The sequence below is a fragment of the Pteropus vampyrus genome, unplaced genomic scaffold (assembly GCF_000151845.1).
Source record: "Pteropus vampyrus isolate Shadow unplaced genomic scaffold, Pvam_2.0 Scaffold59, whole genome shotgun sequence".
NCBI lineage: Eukaryota > Metazoa > Chordata > Mammalia > Chiroptera > Pteropodidae > Pteropus > Pteropus vampyrus.
In genome coordinates, this window is record NW_011888840.1 from 5,419,147 (window position 1) to 5,432,781 (window position 13,635).

Consider the following 13,635-nt stretch of genomic DNA (forward strand, 5'->3'; position numbering starts at 1 on the left):
GTCATCACCCAGAATGATAATTATCCATGTTTCCCACATGGATTACATGGAGGCCATTCTACAATATGGCCCCCAATGATCCTCATTCCTGGTAGTCATGCTCTTGTGCAGTTGCCTCCCACCTTGATTCATGGCTATTCCAATAAAATATGGCATAAGTGAAGATGTAAAACTCCCTAAGTTAGGTCGCAAAAGGCACTGCAGCTTCTGCCTTGGGTTCATGAACTACCCACTTTGGGGAAAGCCAACTGCCACGCCATGAAGACACTAAGCATCCTCGTGGAGAGACGCTAAGGGCCCCGGCCAATAGCCAGCACTGACGTGCCATCTTAGAAGCGGGTCTTCCTTCCCCAGTTATGCCTTCAGGAGAATAAAGCTCTGGTCAATATCTGACTACGATTCGGAGGGAGACAAATGAGATCTATCCAGCTGAGCCCTTTCCCGGCTTCTGACCCACAGAAGCCATGAGACTAGAAATTCCTGAGGGTCAAACTGAATTGCTTGCTATCATACCAGACCTTCCCCAATGCACACGCATATGCACATGCACACGTGTCCACAATTAGGCTCACACACATTGCAAGGACCTAAATTATAGCACTGGAAACATAGAAGGTGCTCAACATTTATTTGTAATAAATAAAGTAAATTATATATGCATAAATATGTATTTATATGTATATATACATACGCATATAAATACTTATGCATAAATATGTATGGACCTGAGGACTGGTTGATAACTCAGGTTATAAAGTAAGAGAGAAAAGTGTTCTTTGTAGGTTAGTCAGTACTTAAGTCCTTAGAAAACTGTCAAATTAAAATGCAAAGATCTCACTGTGACTATGGCCTCAAACTGAGAAGTTTAGGAGACCAGACTTCAGTATTACAGCTACACGGTTTCAGGCAAGTGTCACACCTTCCCTAGGCCTCGGCCTCCTATGGTAAAAGACAAAGGAGTCGGACTAAGGTATTTTCAAAGATTGTGTGAGCTCTAACTTTCCATGACTTCAAGACAGCAAGCTTGGCAAGGGCCGTGTACCAGCAGAGCACGGTGGGACTGGAAAGCGGCTGGGCTTGAGACAGAGCCAAGTCACCTGCTGAAAGTCTGTCTTCTTCTGTTCCTCTTCCACCGTTTTCAGTCTTGGATTGGCAGATCTGATGGGGACCCGCTCTGTAGGGAGCAGGCAGAAGCCCTGTCTGGACAGTTGTCAAATCTCTGGAACGTGCACGACGTGGTGTGTTGGCCTGGAGAAGTGCAGTGCTGTCACTCACAGGCGTGGGAGCCCTAAGGCCCTAGGTCAGTCCTCAAGGACAGCAACTGCCATAGTCTCACACAGTCAGTCAGCTCTTAGCAGATACAACAGCTGCTTTCTAAGAAAACAGTGCTGTTTTTAGGCAATCTGCCTAGAAATTCTTTTCCATTGAATTCCTGGAAAAGGCTGCTTGAGTTTTTCCACACCCAAGACTCAGAGGAGCCCAGGAGGCCAGAAAGCCAAGAACAGCCACACAGGGCACCTGAAGAAATTGCGTCTGCACGACCCAGACTCATGTGAGGGTGGAGGGAGCTGTTCTTCGAGGACTTGGTGGGTGCAGGGAAGGGAAGAGACACTATCACTTTAGTTAAACCTTATGTGTTGGGGGTGCATGGAAGTTGGAGTTACAATATCAGCTGCGTACGTACCACGTGCCAGCCATGTTACATTTGTATCTCATTTAGCTCTTATACCAGTCTTAAAAGAAATGCATATTTTTTTTACCCATTTTATGATTCAGAACTCACTGCGTAGAGTACACAGAGGAAGGATCTTCTTTCATTCCAAGCCCTCCTCAACCACTAGGCTATCTTGCTTCCTAAACAAAGTCACCGAGGGTGTGAGTGTGTGTGTGTGTGCACACGCGTGCGCATGTGTGTGTGTCTGTGTGTCTGTGTGTTACGCACATGTGGCATAGAGGAAAAGGTAGAAATATAAATACCTTGTCGATGGGGGTTGGCAAACGATGGCCCATGGGCCAATTCTGACCCATCATCTGTTTTCATAAATACTTGTTGTAACACGCCCATGCTTTTTCATTTATATATTATGTATGGTTGCTTCCACACTACCACACTCCAGTTGAATAGTATGACACAAACCATATGGTCTGCAAAGACTAAAATATTTACTATCTCGCCCTTCAGAATAAAAGTTTACCAGCCCTTACTCTGTAAGGCTGTGGTAATATCAGGTATTATAGCAACCACAGGTCTCAGACTAGAAAGATATAATTAAATTTCCTAAGTAGCTTTCCGTAAATATCGAAAAGAATTTGAAAACTGACCAAATAATATTCACAATTAAGCGTTCATTTATAAGACAAATGGAACCAATACTATTCTTGTATTTTGGAAGTCACTCATAATTAAGCTAAAGTCATTAGTAAACTAAAACCAGACATTAAACGTAGGCCACCCTGAATCAATTCGATGTCCGAGGGGTTAAGTCCCATGCCATCCTCTGAAGGAGTCAGTGGCATATTGGTTCAAAAGAGCTGTCACCTAACCCATTCTGCGGGACAACTGAACCAGTCCCTCAGGCAAGAGAGAATGTGGATGAGGCTGAGTGAGAGGTAACCTTTCCCACTGCGCCCACCACTGTTCATGCCCAGCACTGGCCCCCAAGCTCAGAGCACAAAGCCCGCTCTTAGAATTCCTGAGATCTAAGGACAAAAGAAAGGGGATATCCTCAACATAACTCAGCACGAGCTCTGAAAAGGCAATGCGCATTTTACCCTGATGTGAATCTGAGCAGGATTCGTAGGCAAACAAGAAACTTCTCCTCTCTGGCACTCAGATCTGTGCCATAAATGAACAATAGGAGCCTGGATCAGTGTTTCCCAAACCAGACATTTCTGAGGTACCTTTACAAATTTGGCAGGTCTGTGTACTTCACACACTACCATTGACTGAATAAATTTAATTAAGTCACTTATCATAGTTTACTGTACAAGGAAACTTGTATCATTACTAGACCATAGTATGACCATAAATGGAAAACCAGTATCTGTTACCCTAAATAGAAACATTATGTAAGTATAACAGTATTATTAAATTCCAGGTAGATCTCATTGCTCACCCTAAGCTCTGTTCCTGAGCTCTCCTCTCTTTCTTCCTTTAGAAAGACTGGAAACGTCTAAAGGAGTAACACCACACTGATGATCTCTCCAGAAGGACAGAAAAAGAATTAAAAGGAGAATAACTTTCTCACAAGCTCATATCATTAGCAGTATCCTCCCCAGACATTTGGGAAGCACTGACACCAGACAGTCTGATTTCATGAGAATTACAAAGCTAGCCAAAGAGTTGAGAAGAGGGGGTAGAAAATGAGAAAGATTCCCTTCCTAAAATGGATTAAATCTCTCTAGTTTCCCCGCTGGTCTCTTGTGCACCGCAGGCACTTGATCAACGTTTGTTAACCCAAGTGGAAACGGCATCATGTACTAAAAGTTGGACATCAGACTCATGTCAGAACTTGGATCCTGATTACCATATTTTGACTGTGTATAACTTGGACAGGTTATATCTCCTCTCTGAGTCTGTTTTCTCATCTGTTAAAAAGAACAGGCAAAAAGAGTTAATGTTAGCGACCGTGCAGAATTAAAGACATAACATATGAAAAAGTGGCTGGCATATAGTTGGCACCAACTAGGATAAGTGTCCTTTCTTTCTCCCTTTGCCTTCTCAGCCCGAGTTGATTTCTCCTGCTATTCACTTCCTCACTACTGCCTTTCTTTACCTGTTCTTAGAGCACTTAACAAATGAAATGTGGTCTGATTTTGAAAATGCTTTAGCTATTTCCTGAGACGAGCCAGGACATTCAGAAACCCTCCCTTCCCTACAAGTTCTGCAAGCTGCCCAACCAGGAGACTGGGTTCTGTGGTTGGGGTCTGAGAGTCCCTAAGTGCTACAGACCACCACACAATGTCCGTGTCCCCATGGAACACTAAGGAGCTGAAGGAAAACGTCGTATTTTTGCATCACTAATCTAGGGACTCTATATATTTTATATCATATAATATTCAAGATAACCTTGAAGACTGAAACTTTATTCCCATTTTAAAGATGGAAAAACCAAAGCCCAGAACCATTAAAGTCATTTTCTCAAGGTCACGGAGTTTGACATTGGACAGAGTAGATTTTGCAGAGAGGCGTGTTAGATGCCACGGGCTCTTTTCTCATCTCTACTATGTAACAGCTGCATTCTGTCTTCTGCATAATCGCAATTGTGCTGTCAGAGATCAAGCCCATGCTTCTTGGCTAATGAGAATAATTGGTCTCTGTCCTCTCAGCACATCCGTTCGTGTGTCTGCGACAGCCTAAACACCTGACCTGGCACCTCTTCTCTGTAGACTCACCAGGCTCATCTTTCCCAAACTCCTCACGTAAATCCAACTCCTGCAACTTTTTATCACTCTCTGCTGTTCTTCTTTCAACTGGTTCCAACTCTTCAGTATCCGCTCATTAAGTGGGGTGTCCAAGACCAAAGGCAGTCTGCCAAGAGACCCTGAAGCCACACCGGCATTGAGTAATTACCTGGTGTATCGTGAACGAGTTTCGTACTGATTCCAGCAATGGGAAGGTGTCAACTAGTGGTTCAGGGCAACAAGAAAGGGCATGTGGGGAACCTTCAAGAAATGAAGAGAGCGTCACTCAAATAAGCAGTGGCAAGAGAAGTAGATAGAGGGAAGCTGGCTTGTGCAGAAGTATGAAAATGGAACTCAAATCCATGAGACTAAAGTATTAAATATCGAGTAGACATAAGACATGCCCTGGGCACAAAGATCAATAGAAGGGAGATATGAAGAAGAATAAAAGGAACTCGCCAACTAGCTTTTCACCATCCAACACAGGAGCCACTTGCCACATGAGATTATGAGCACTTGAAATGTGACTAGTCAAAATAGAGATGTGTTGTAAAATACACACCATATTTTGAAGACTTAGTTTGAAAAAAGTATGTGAAATATCACACTAATAATTTGTGCATTCATTATCAGTTGAACTGATAATATTTTTAATATATTGGGTTAAATACATTACTAAAGTTAATTTTATCTTTTCTTTTTATTTTTTGTTATATGAGGCTATAAGAAAATCTAAAGTTACATGTGTGTCCCACATGGTATTTTTGTTGGACAACACTGATCTATTTGGCAAGGAAGGCATGGAGTCAACAGACAAAACTAGTCAAACTGTGACTCGTGTTTAATTAGACACAATTCCCCATCATGGGGGGCAGCGGCATTCCAAGTGGGGAAAGCACAGCCATCACTTATTCACACAATTAACATCCATTTCCTCCCACATTATTTTAAAATTCTTTTCTACCTCCCTTATGTATGCACAGATCAGAGAATAAACTCTGTGTGCAAGATGACAACGTCTCCCATTTTACAGTCACCTGTCACCACCTCCCAGGATTCACCACAATCCTAGGCACGTAAGGAATGTCCACAGAAGTAGATGAATCCAATATGCATTTATCCAGACGCTAATTCACATGAGCCAGTTTCTATTGGACAAGCATCCAACCAGTAGAGAAAGGCTATTGATCTAAGTGCAGAAAGACTAGAGAAGTGGAGATCATCAAAGAGAGGGGCAAGAACATTTACTGCTTATTATACACCAAGTTCTCAGCTGGGTGCTTAATATATGATATCTGACATAAGCTTTAAATGACCTTGTAAGAAAGCTAATCGTATCCCATTTTGCAGGTGAGGAAACTGAGGGCTCAAGAGGCTAGGTAACTGCCCCAAGTGAACACATTTGGCAAGAATGAAATTCTGGGAAAATATCATGTCTGCCTGACTTCAATACTCATATTTTTCTTTATGAGGCACCCCTACACAACGATTTCAGCTTCTGCTTTGAATGATATCGCTGCCTTTTGTCTGAGATTTGGGGGAAAGATATGTAAATACCTGTATCTTCTCTGTAGGAGGAAAATCCAGAGGGATGTAGACAGCATGACTTTACTCCTTTCTGAGTCCAGCTGCCAAAGAGTAACCTTTTTTTGTGACTCTAAATTGTGTCTTAGCCCTCAGGTTCATACTGTTTAGACTTTCAGACCCATAACTTAAGACTTGGAAACTAGCCAATGGAGAACAGAGAGAAAGAATTTTTTGCAACTGCTATAAGAACATTCCAAGAGCTATTCCTGGAACTAGGGAGTGTTGACACCAGACTGTCAGAGAAAGAAGAGGGAAGGACTCTATTACACTGTGTGCTTGACAACATACACTATGTGGCAAAAAAAAAAAAAAAAAATACAATGACAGAGGCTCAGATTCAGTAACTGAATATGAGCTGGCTCATCGGTGGCCTCGTAAGTACAACAATCCAATCTAACAAAAGGCGAAGTAGGATATTGGTTGCTGAGCTTCAAATCTCAGCTTTACCATTTACTAGCTGCATAACTTTGAATAAATAAATAATAGTCCCTGTCTCGTGGAGTTATGAGATTTAATTCAAGTTCATATACATAACATACTTTCAACAATGTAGGTGGTATATACACACACACACACACACACACACATATATATTATCATCATTTTCTATCTCAGCAGGTAGCTCTGTTCTAATATCTTCAACAAAGATAGAGTAACATTAGAGTAACTAGGGCAACATTACTCAAAAGGATACTTCTTCCACTGATGCATGGAGAGGATGAGATTTTCTTACATCTACATTTATCAAGGAAAGAAGTAGGAAATATTGGTAGAATCCGAGGAAGACAAATGAAGGCATAAAGAGATTAGAAATGAGAGGAAAGTTATTAAGAACATAAACTCTATGTAAGATGAGATCTCACATTTTCTAGAGTCGTGTGACCACGACCCTTCCCCATCTCTATGACTTTTGATTGTTTTCTCCCTTATACGTGGGCTTTTAGATGTATCTAATGATTTCTCATTAAGTAGTAATTATAAAGCTCTAATAACACTTGTTATTTAGAGATGGGACTAACCAAGCTCCAGAAAAGATTAAAAGTGCCGTTATCTTGAATTGATAGGATTCTACTCTGAAGGATGGGGTGGTAGTGTGAACTGTAAAAAATACTCAGTGGGTCCTTTAAGAATTCTAAAGCCAATTAAATCTATCATGGATGTCAGACGGAAATAAAGTGTCAGGAACCAGCATTTTCGGAGCTCTTTCTCCTTCCTTGATTTGTCAGAAAATGTCCAGACACTAAGTTCGGAGTAACAGCAGAGCTGGGCAACAAGATTCAGACCGATGATGTTTTGATCTTTAAGCTGTAACTCGTTAGCATGCACTATTTGCATTGCACGGCTATTCTCTTATAAAGTCATGTTATATTACATCTTTCTTGTTTTTAGCACTTGGCAGAAAGATAAGCAAAGGAAGAAACAAAAAAGCAATCCCACGCTCATGATTTTCGCCTCCAGGTATGTGTATGCCTATTCTGTATAAATAGCGTTCAGTGGTCAAACGGGAATTCCTTAAATGAAACACCACCAGCATCACTCATCACAACGTGGCCATAAAATGTTCAGTTTCACCATTTGTAAAATGAAGCTAAAAACACTTACTATTGGTATAAGGTTGTGGGTTAGACTTGTATCTCTAATTTTGGCTCATCCGTTCTCTGAGAACTACAATAAAGAATGGAAAGAAAGAAAAGAAGGAAGGGAAGGGAAGGGAAGGGAAGGGAAGGGAAGGGAAGGGAAGGGAAGGGAAAGAAATTAAGGCTGAGCCCATGGGCTTTGCAGCCAACTTTGAGGTCTGGACCCCAGCTCTATCATCTCATAACTCTGTCACCCTAGGGAAGCTCTCTTTCTAAACCGGTTTCCTCATCTGTAAGGCAGTACTCATGAGAGTCTCTATCTCATAGCATTGCCGTGAGGACTGAAGAAGATGACATATGTCAAGTGATTGGCACAATGTCTGACAAATGGTGAGCAATAAACTCATGTCGGCTATATTATCTTTTTTATTTGATGAATGAAGCCCTGAAAAGACCAATATGTCTCTCATGAATATCAACAGAGAAGATGAATCAAAGCATCTGAGGCATTGTGTCCCACAGCCCAAGGCAACAGCCCAGGAGCAGAAGCCCTTGATCCAAATTCTTCTGCCTTTGCCATCGGCCACTAGTCTATGCGGTTAAAGCATAGGGAAGCCAACATCCTGGCTCCTCTTTCTTGACCTTACCCCATTCAGGTGACATGGAAAGAAACGCCCCTCCCAACTCTGCCTAAGCCTTCAAGTAAGTGTTGGGGAGAGGGGTAAGTCTCATTACCCCAGCACTGTCTCATTCCAGCTTTCTCCTAAATGACCTTACTTCATGACCTTACTTCACTAAGAACCCAAACATCAACTTCTCCCCAGGAAGAATCTGCTCTTTGATTAGCCAAGCCCACTTTCCTGCTTGAAAGAGGTAAGCAGAAACATTTTTTTTTATCATATGCAGGGCCTCACGCCAAAGCAGAGACCTGCATTAGGCTCCGGAGGCTGATTTATTATCTAATTATGGAAGTGCTAGATGCAAAGTGGGCCAACCCTGTTGACAAGTTGCAAGTGGGTTCACCAAACCAACAGCGAAAACAACAGAAACTTCAGGCCTGATGCTGGGAGCCCTTTATGCTCTGGATCCACATGGATAGTGGAGTTAGATCCAGACAGTGACATTTGCCATCTGTACATTTTCTTCGTGGAGAGCTGGGGGAAGAAGCAGGTGGAAGCACGGTCCCAGAAGCCTTAGGAAAGAGAATTTCCAAATGCTTGAGACATGGAGTCATATGCTCAGAACTTGGGAGAAGGCCAAAGGATGCCACGTCATGTAGGAAACCACTCGTGACCTCGGCAAGGGGGAAGTTTATACTGGGGCAGTGGCAGAGTGGAAGCCATCTGGTCCTTCCCAGGCCCTCTGCTCACAGGAAACCTCAGCACTGCCTCGTGCCTCCGCCAATCTCTCCGTACTGTGAACTCAGCTTATTGGGACGCAAAGAGCATGCGGCTGTCACTCAGATATAATTTGAAAAGTCAGGAGTTAGCCTTTGGAAAAAAAGTTGCTTCAGACAGCAAGAATCTTTTAGCTCAGGGAGAAATATATTCAGTCGGTGAGAGGGCTGGGGACCAGGCACAGTGGGGAAGCCGGATTCCCTTGGCACCTCCTGGAGCCTCTGCATCTGCTTTATTTTACGTGGCATCACTGTCACTTTCTGACACTAATGGCGTGACTATTCAATGAATATTTAATCGCGATGGGGTTTTCTTCTCTGCGAGTCTTGAGTCCCCTGGCCCCGGCCTTTCCAAAGTAATAACTCTACTCATCAAATGCCGAAAACCGCGCCTTCTCATCTCCACGCTGGGACCACCATCGACTTTAAGCTTGGGTTCTGAGCAACAGGTGGCTGCTTAGGCAGCGAGAAACAGCTCCCTGACACCTATTGACGGAGGCCTACCTTACCCCAGGGAGGATCATGAAACCCCAGAAGCCATTCTGCGGTTCCACGGAGACACCCACACAGAGGCGGGTGTCTTGTCGGAACGAAGACCACGCAAGGGATTTCTCCCTGCTACGCTCGCTGACGCACGTGGAGTGTCAGGGAAGAGCGGAGGACCCGCGGAGTGACGCTGGGAGAACAGAGGTCCGGGAGGGCACTGGGTTTGAAATCGCCCCTCTGCCTCCATTTGGGTGGGAGAGGGGACTGCCCACAGCACTTCAGGAGGGACGCGAAGGTCGCCAACAGAGAGAAGCTGGCACTGCTCGCGCATTTAGCCCATGGCGCCCCATGCCACACCCACCCGGACATGGCGGGCTACTTGTATCTCATTTTTAGGTATGTGGACATTGAGGTTTAGATAGGCTAGGTGAGTCCCCAAGATCCCAAGGATGATGAGTGGCAGCGCCGAGGTTCGAGGTTCAAAGTTCAAGCCCCGTCTGCCCAGCTCCAGGGCCCACGCAGGTACTCGCCACAGCGCATTGCTTCTCGCAGGGTCAGTCTGCAGAGCCTCAATGCAAGGCCTTTGTCTGTCCTGTCTTGCTGGTCATTTTATCTGCCCACGTCCCCACCCACGAGGCAAGCACAGGACCGGGCACGATGCACAGGTTTCTTCTCCACTCTGAACCACCAGCTCTTCATCCGCAACAGGGCCATAAAAACACCCCCTCTCCTGACTCCATAAGTTCCATTCCTTCTCTTTGAAAGATGACGAGGACTGTGTACTTATGTGAGTCCTGAGCGATGGGTCTGCTGGGCTGTGACTAGTGCACGGGTGATGAAGGAGCTGAGTGGCGGCAGCTCAGCAGGACCGGCAGGCAGCAGCGGTGCTAAGCCCAGGTGCTTTCCCATGCTTGCTGCACACTATCTGGTTAGCAGAGGGGCGTATGTGTGCGCATGTGTGGGGGAGGGGCGGGGAGAGAGGACATTCCTGGCTGTGTAAACAGCAGGAGCAAAGGTACCAAGGTAAGAAGGTACAACACAGGCAGAGGAAACTGAGTAAGTTCAGAACATTCTTTCACTTCCTTGCTCAACAAATATTTATTGACACCGTCTATGTGCCAGGCACCATGCTAGGCATGAGGGAAACCGCGGTCGAGCAGATACGGTCCAGGAGAGAGACTGATTAAAAAACACAAACACTGCTATCATGATAACCACGATAAAATTACAGCGTTAATGAGTGCGGGCGCGAGAACGTGGAGGGGCAGGGGGCTCACCTGGTCTGAGAGTTCAGGATAAACTTCTCAGAAGCGGAATCCGTGAGGACGACAGTGAGGGGGGCCACAGGGTTTCTCCCCTCCTGGCTGTGGATGGGGTACATTTTAACTCAGCAGCAGACTCCTCAGGCAGAAAGCCTTGGTCTCCGGCCACCTCCAGTACCAGGATGAAATCAGCACCAGAACTAGCCTGCAGCTTCGTTTGCAGCCAGAAGATGTGGCATCGATCAAATGAAACTCAGAGCAGGGTTGGGACGAGAAGTCCCAGGCGAGGGCCGAGGACGCGGTCCTTCCAGGAGGCGCCAGGCTCCCCAGAAACGGTTTTGTGCGTTTGGCGCCCCTAGAACCTTTCCCAGACGCTTTCACCACAATGGATGTTTAAGGTGCATTATCCCATCCGGGCCTCACGACAAACTCAGAGAGGTGGGCGTGGCCGGGAATACCCTCTCACCTGACCCAGAAGGGAACTGGCAGGTGGGCGGGCTGGCCTGGAGCTTGCCTTTAAGACCAAGTGACCAGGACTTCTCATCTTCAACCAAGACCCCACGTACAGACCATCATCATCAAGCAAGACCAGACTGAAACTCACCGGCTATTTATTTTTCAGCGAACAATAACCATATAAAAAACACTTGCATAGTGTTTTATTTCTATTTTCCAAAGCGCTTTCCTTTTCTTTATTATTTTATTATTTTATTTTTTTTATTTTTTAGGCAAGGCAATCCTTGGTTGACTTCACAGATTGCAAGGACCTTGCAGCCTATCATCCCTTACTATTTATTTTTTATGCCTACAGTACCCAGTCTTCCTAGATGGTCTCCCATCCAAGTACTAACTAGGCCTGACCCTGCTTAGCTTCTGAGATCAGGCGGGATCGGGCTTGTTCAGGATGGCATGGCCGTAGACAACACTTTCATTTCCATTGTCTCATCTGAACGTCTCAACAACTCCGTTAAAAACAACAACAAAAGCCCACAAAGCTCAGAGCTGTCATTTCCCCAAAGCCATGCAGGCAAAACAGTGGAAGAACCAAATCACAGATTCAGGCATTCTTTCATAAATCCTGTGCTCTTTGAAACACTACACCGTCTCTCAATCCATTTATTCAACAAATATTTACTGAGCAATTCCTATGCACCGAGTGAATACTGTTCCAGGTACGGGGGGTGTGAGGAATTCTTACAAGGAATTCACAGAGAGCAAACAGCCTGGTTCATTATTGAACCTCATGGTCAGGGCTATAACCAGGGCGGAAGCAAAATGCTGAGGATTGGGATACTCAGAGAAAGAAGCAACAAAGCCTGGGTAATGGGGTACAGGAAAAGGGGAGGCTCCCTAAAGGACCTAGCATTCGGTGAAGACATGATGGATGGGTAGCAGTTTTCCAGACCAATCGAGCAGGGCAAATATGTACGCCAGAAGGAGCAAGGGCACAGAGATGGTCAGGCTTGACACCTCAATCGGGTACAGGTGAGAGCGACGGCTGGAAGGGAAGAGGCTGGACTTGACGCCAGAAACAAAAAGGACTGCAATTTGGGGTGTTTCCAGCACATTCAGCTTTGTGGTTTGAGAAAACTGGCCAGGTGGAATTTAGAATAAAAAGTGGGAAATGAGCCTAAAGACTGCAAATGTAGGTGAATTATGAGAGCGACAGCACAAAAGAAGGGATTATTACATCTGAGAGAAATATGGGGCTACAGTTAGCAGCGCTTAGTGACATAGTATCAGGCTATGAGACAGAAGGTGAAGACTCACACCAAGCCCGCGACCCTGAGAGGCTGCAAAAACGGTAGAGACAGAGACAACCTGCGTCCTCAACACACTCACACACGCACACTCACACACACATACGCACTCACACACACCACGTACACGCGAACACACACTCACACGCACACGCACACACGCACACTCACGCGCACACTCAAACATTCACATATGCACACTTATACACTCACACACGCACACTCACACACACGCACTCACACACGTGCACTCTCACACACGCACACACACTCACACATGCACACTCACACACACTCACACACACACTCACACACACACTACAAAGAGATAAGACAAAGGAAAATACAGTCACATGTTAGCAACACTTAGCCTCAAATGACAAAATACTTCCCAGAACTTTCCATATGTTCCAACGTGAGCATGTATTATAACCAGAAAAATGTAACACGATTTTAGAATTACTATTCATAATAATAAACTTACAGTTTGAACTGCTGCACCCTTATGTTTTTATGACGTAAGGACATCATTATCTCTATCCGACAGAGAAAAATGCTAAGGCTCAGAGAAGTTAAGCAACCTTCTCGATGACATGTGTCTATTAAGTGGCCGAGTCGTGACTTGAGCCCAGAGCCGTTTGGCGCCAGAAGCTGAGGGCTGACCAAGGACCCAGCACCGCCATGTACAGAACTCACAAGTTGTGACAGAAAAGAGCGAAGCGTCAAGGAGATGACTGGAGACGTCTTAGAGGCAGGTTAGTTTTGGACCTGGATCTTGAGAGGAAATTCCTTGTTAGAGATGTGGATTTGAGAATTGTCCCCACGACAGTGGGGAAAGAAGACCATCCAGGGAGAATGTGCAGACTGAGAAGAAAACTGTGAAATATCACGAGCAGGGAAGGAGAGAAGCAAGAGAGGCACCAGCAACCTGGAAGCCGAGGAGAGGAGAGTGTCCGCGAGCCAAGAGCCATCGGGTGGGATGAAGTGGCCTTTGGGTCAAGTCTTGTGACGAACTTGAGAACCAGTGTCCAACAGCATGAGCCAGACTGGACCGGGCCCAGGTGGGAAGCAAAGAAAGCCCGTTCGAGAAGGGAATCGATAAAGAGTAGCATGCCGAAACGGTGAGGCTGAGCAAGGGGAGCGGACGACACAGAAGAGTCAGG

General features: G+C 45.2%; 1 pseudogene; it reads right to left on the bottom strand.

The window, feature by feature from the left end:
* Window positions 1-11,514: 11,514 nt before the first annotated feature.
* LOC111740210 lies at window positions 11,515-11,633 on the bottom strand (annotated as a pseudogene).
* Window positions 11,634-13,635: the final 2,002 nt, after the last annotated feature.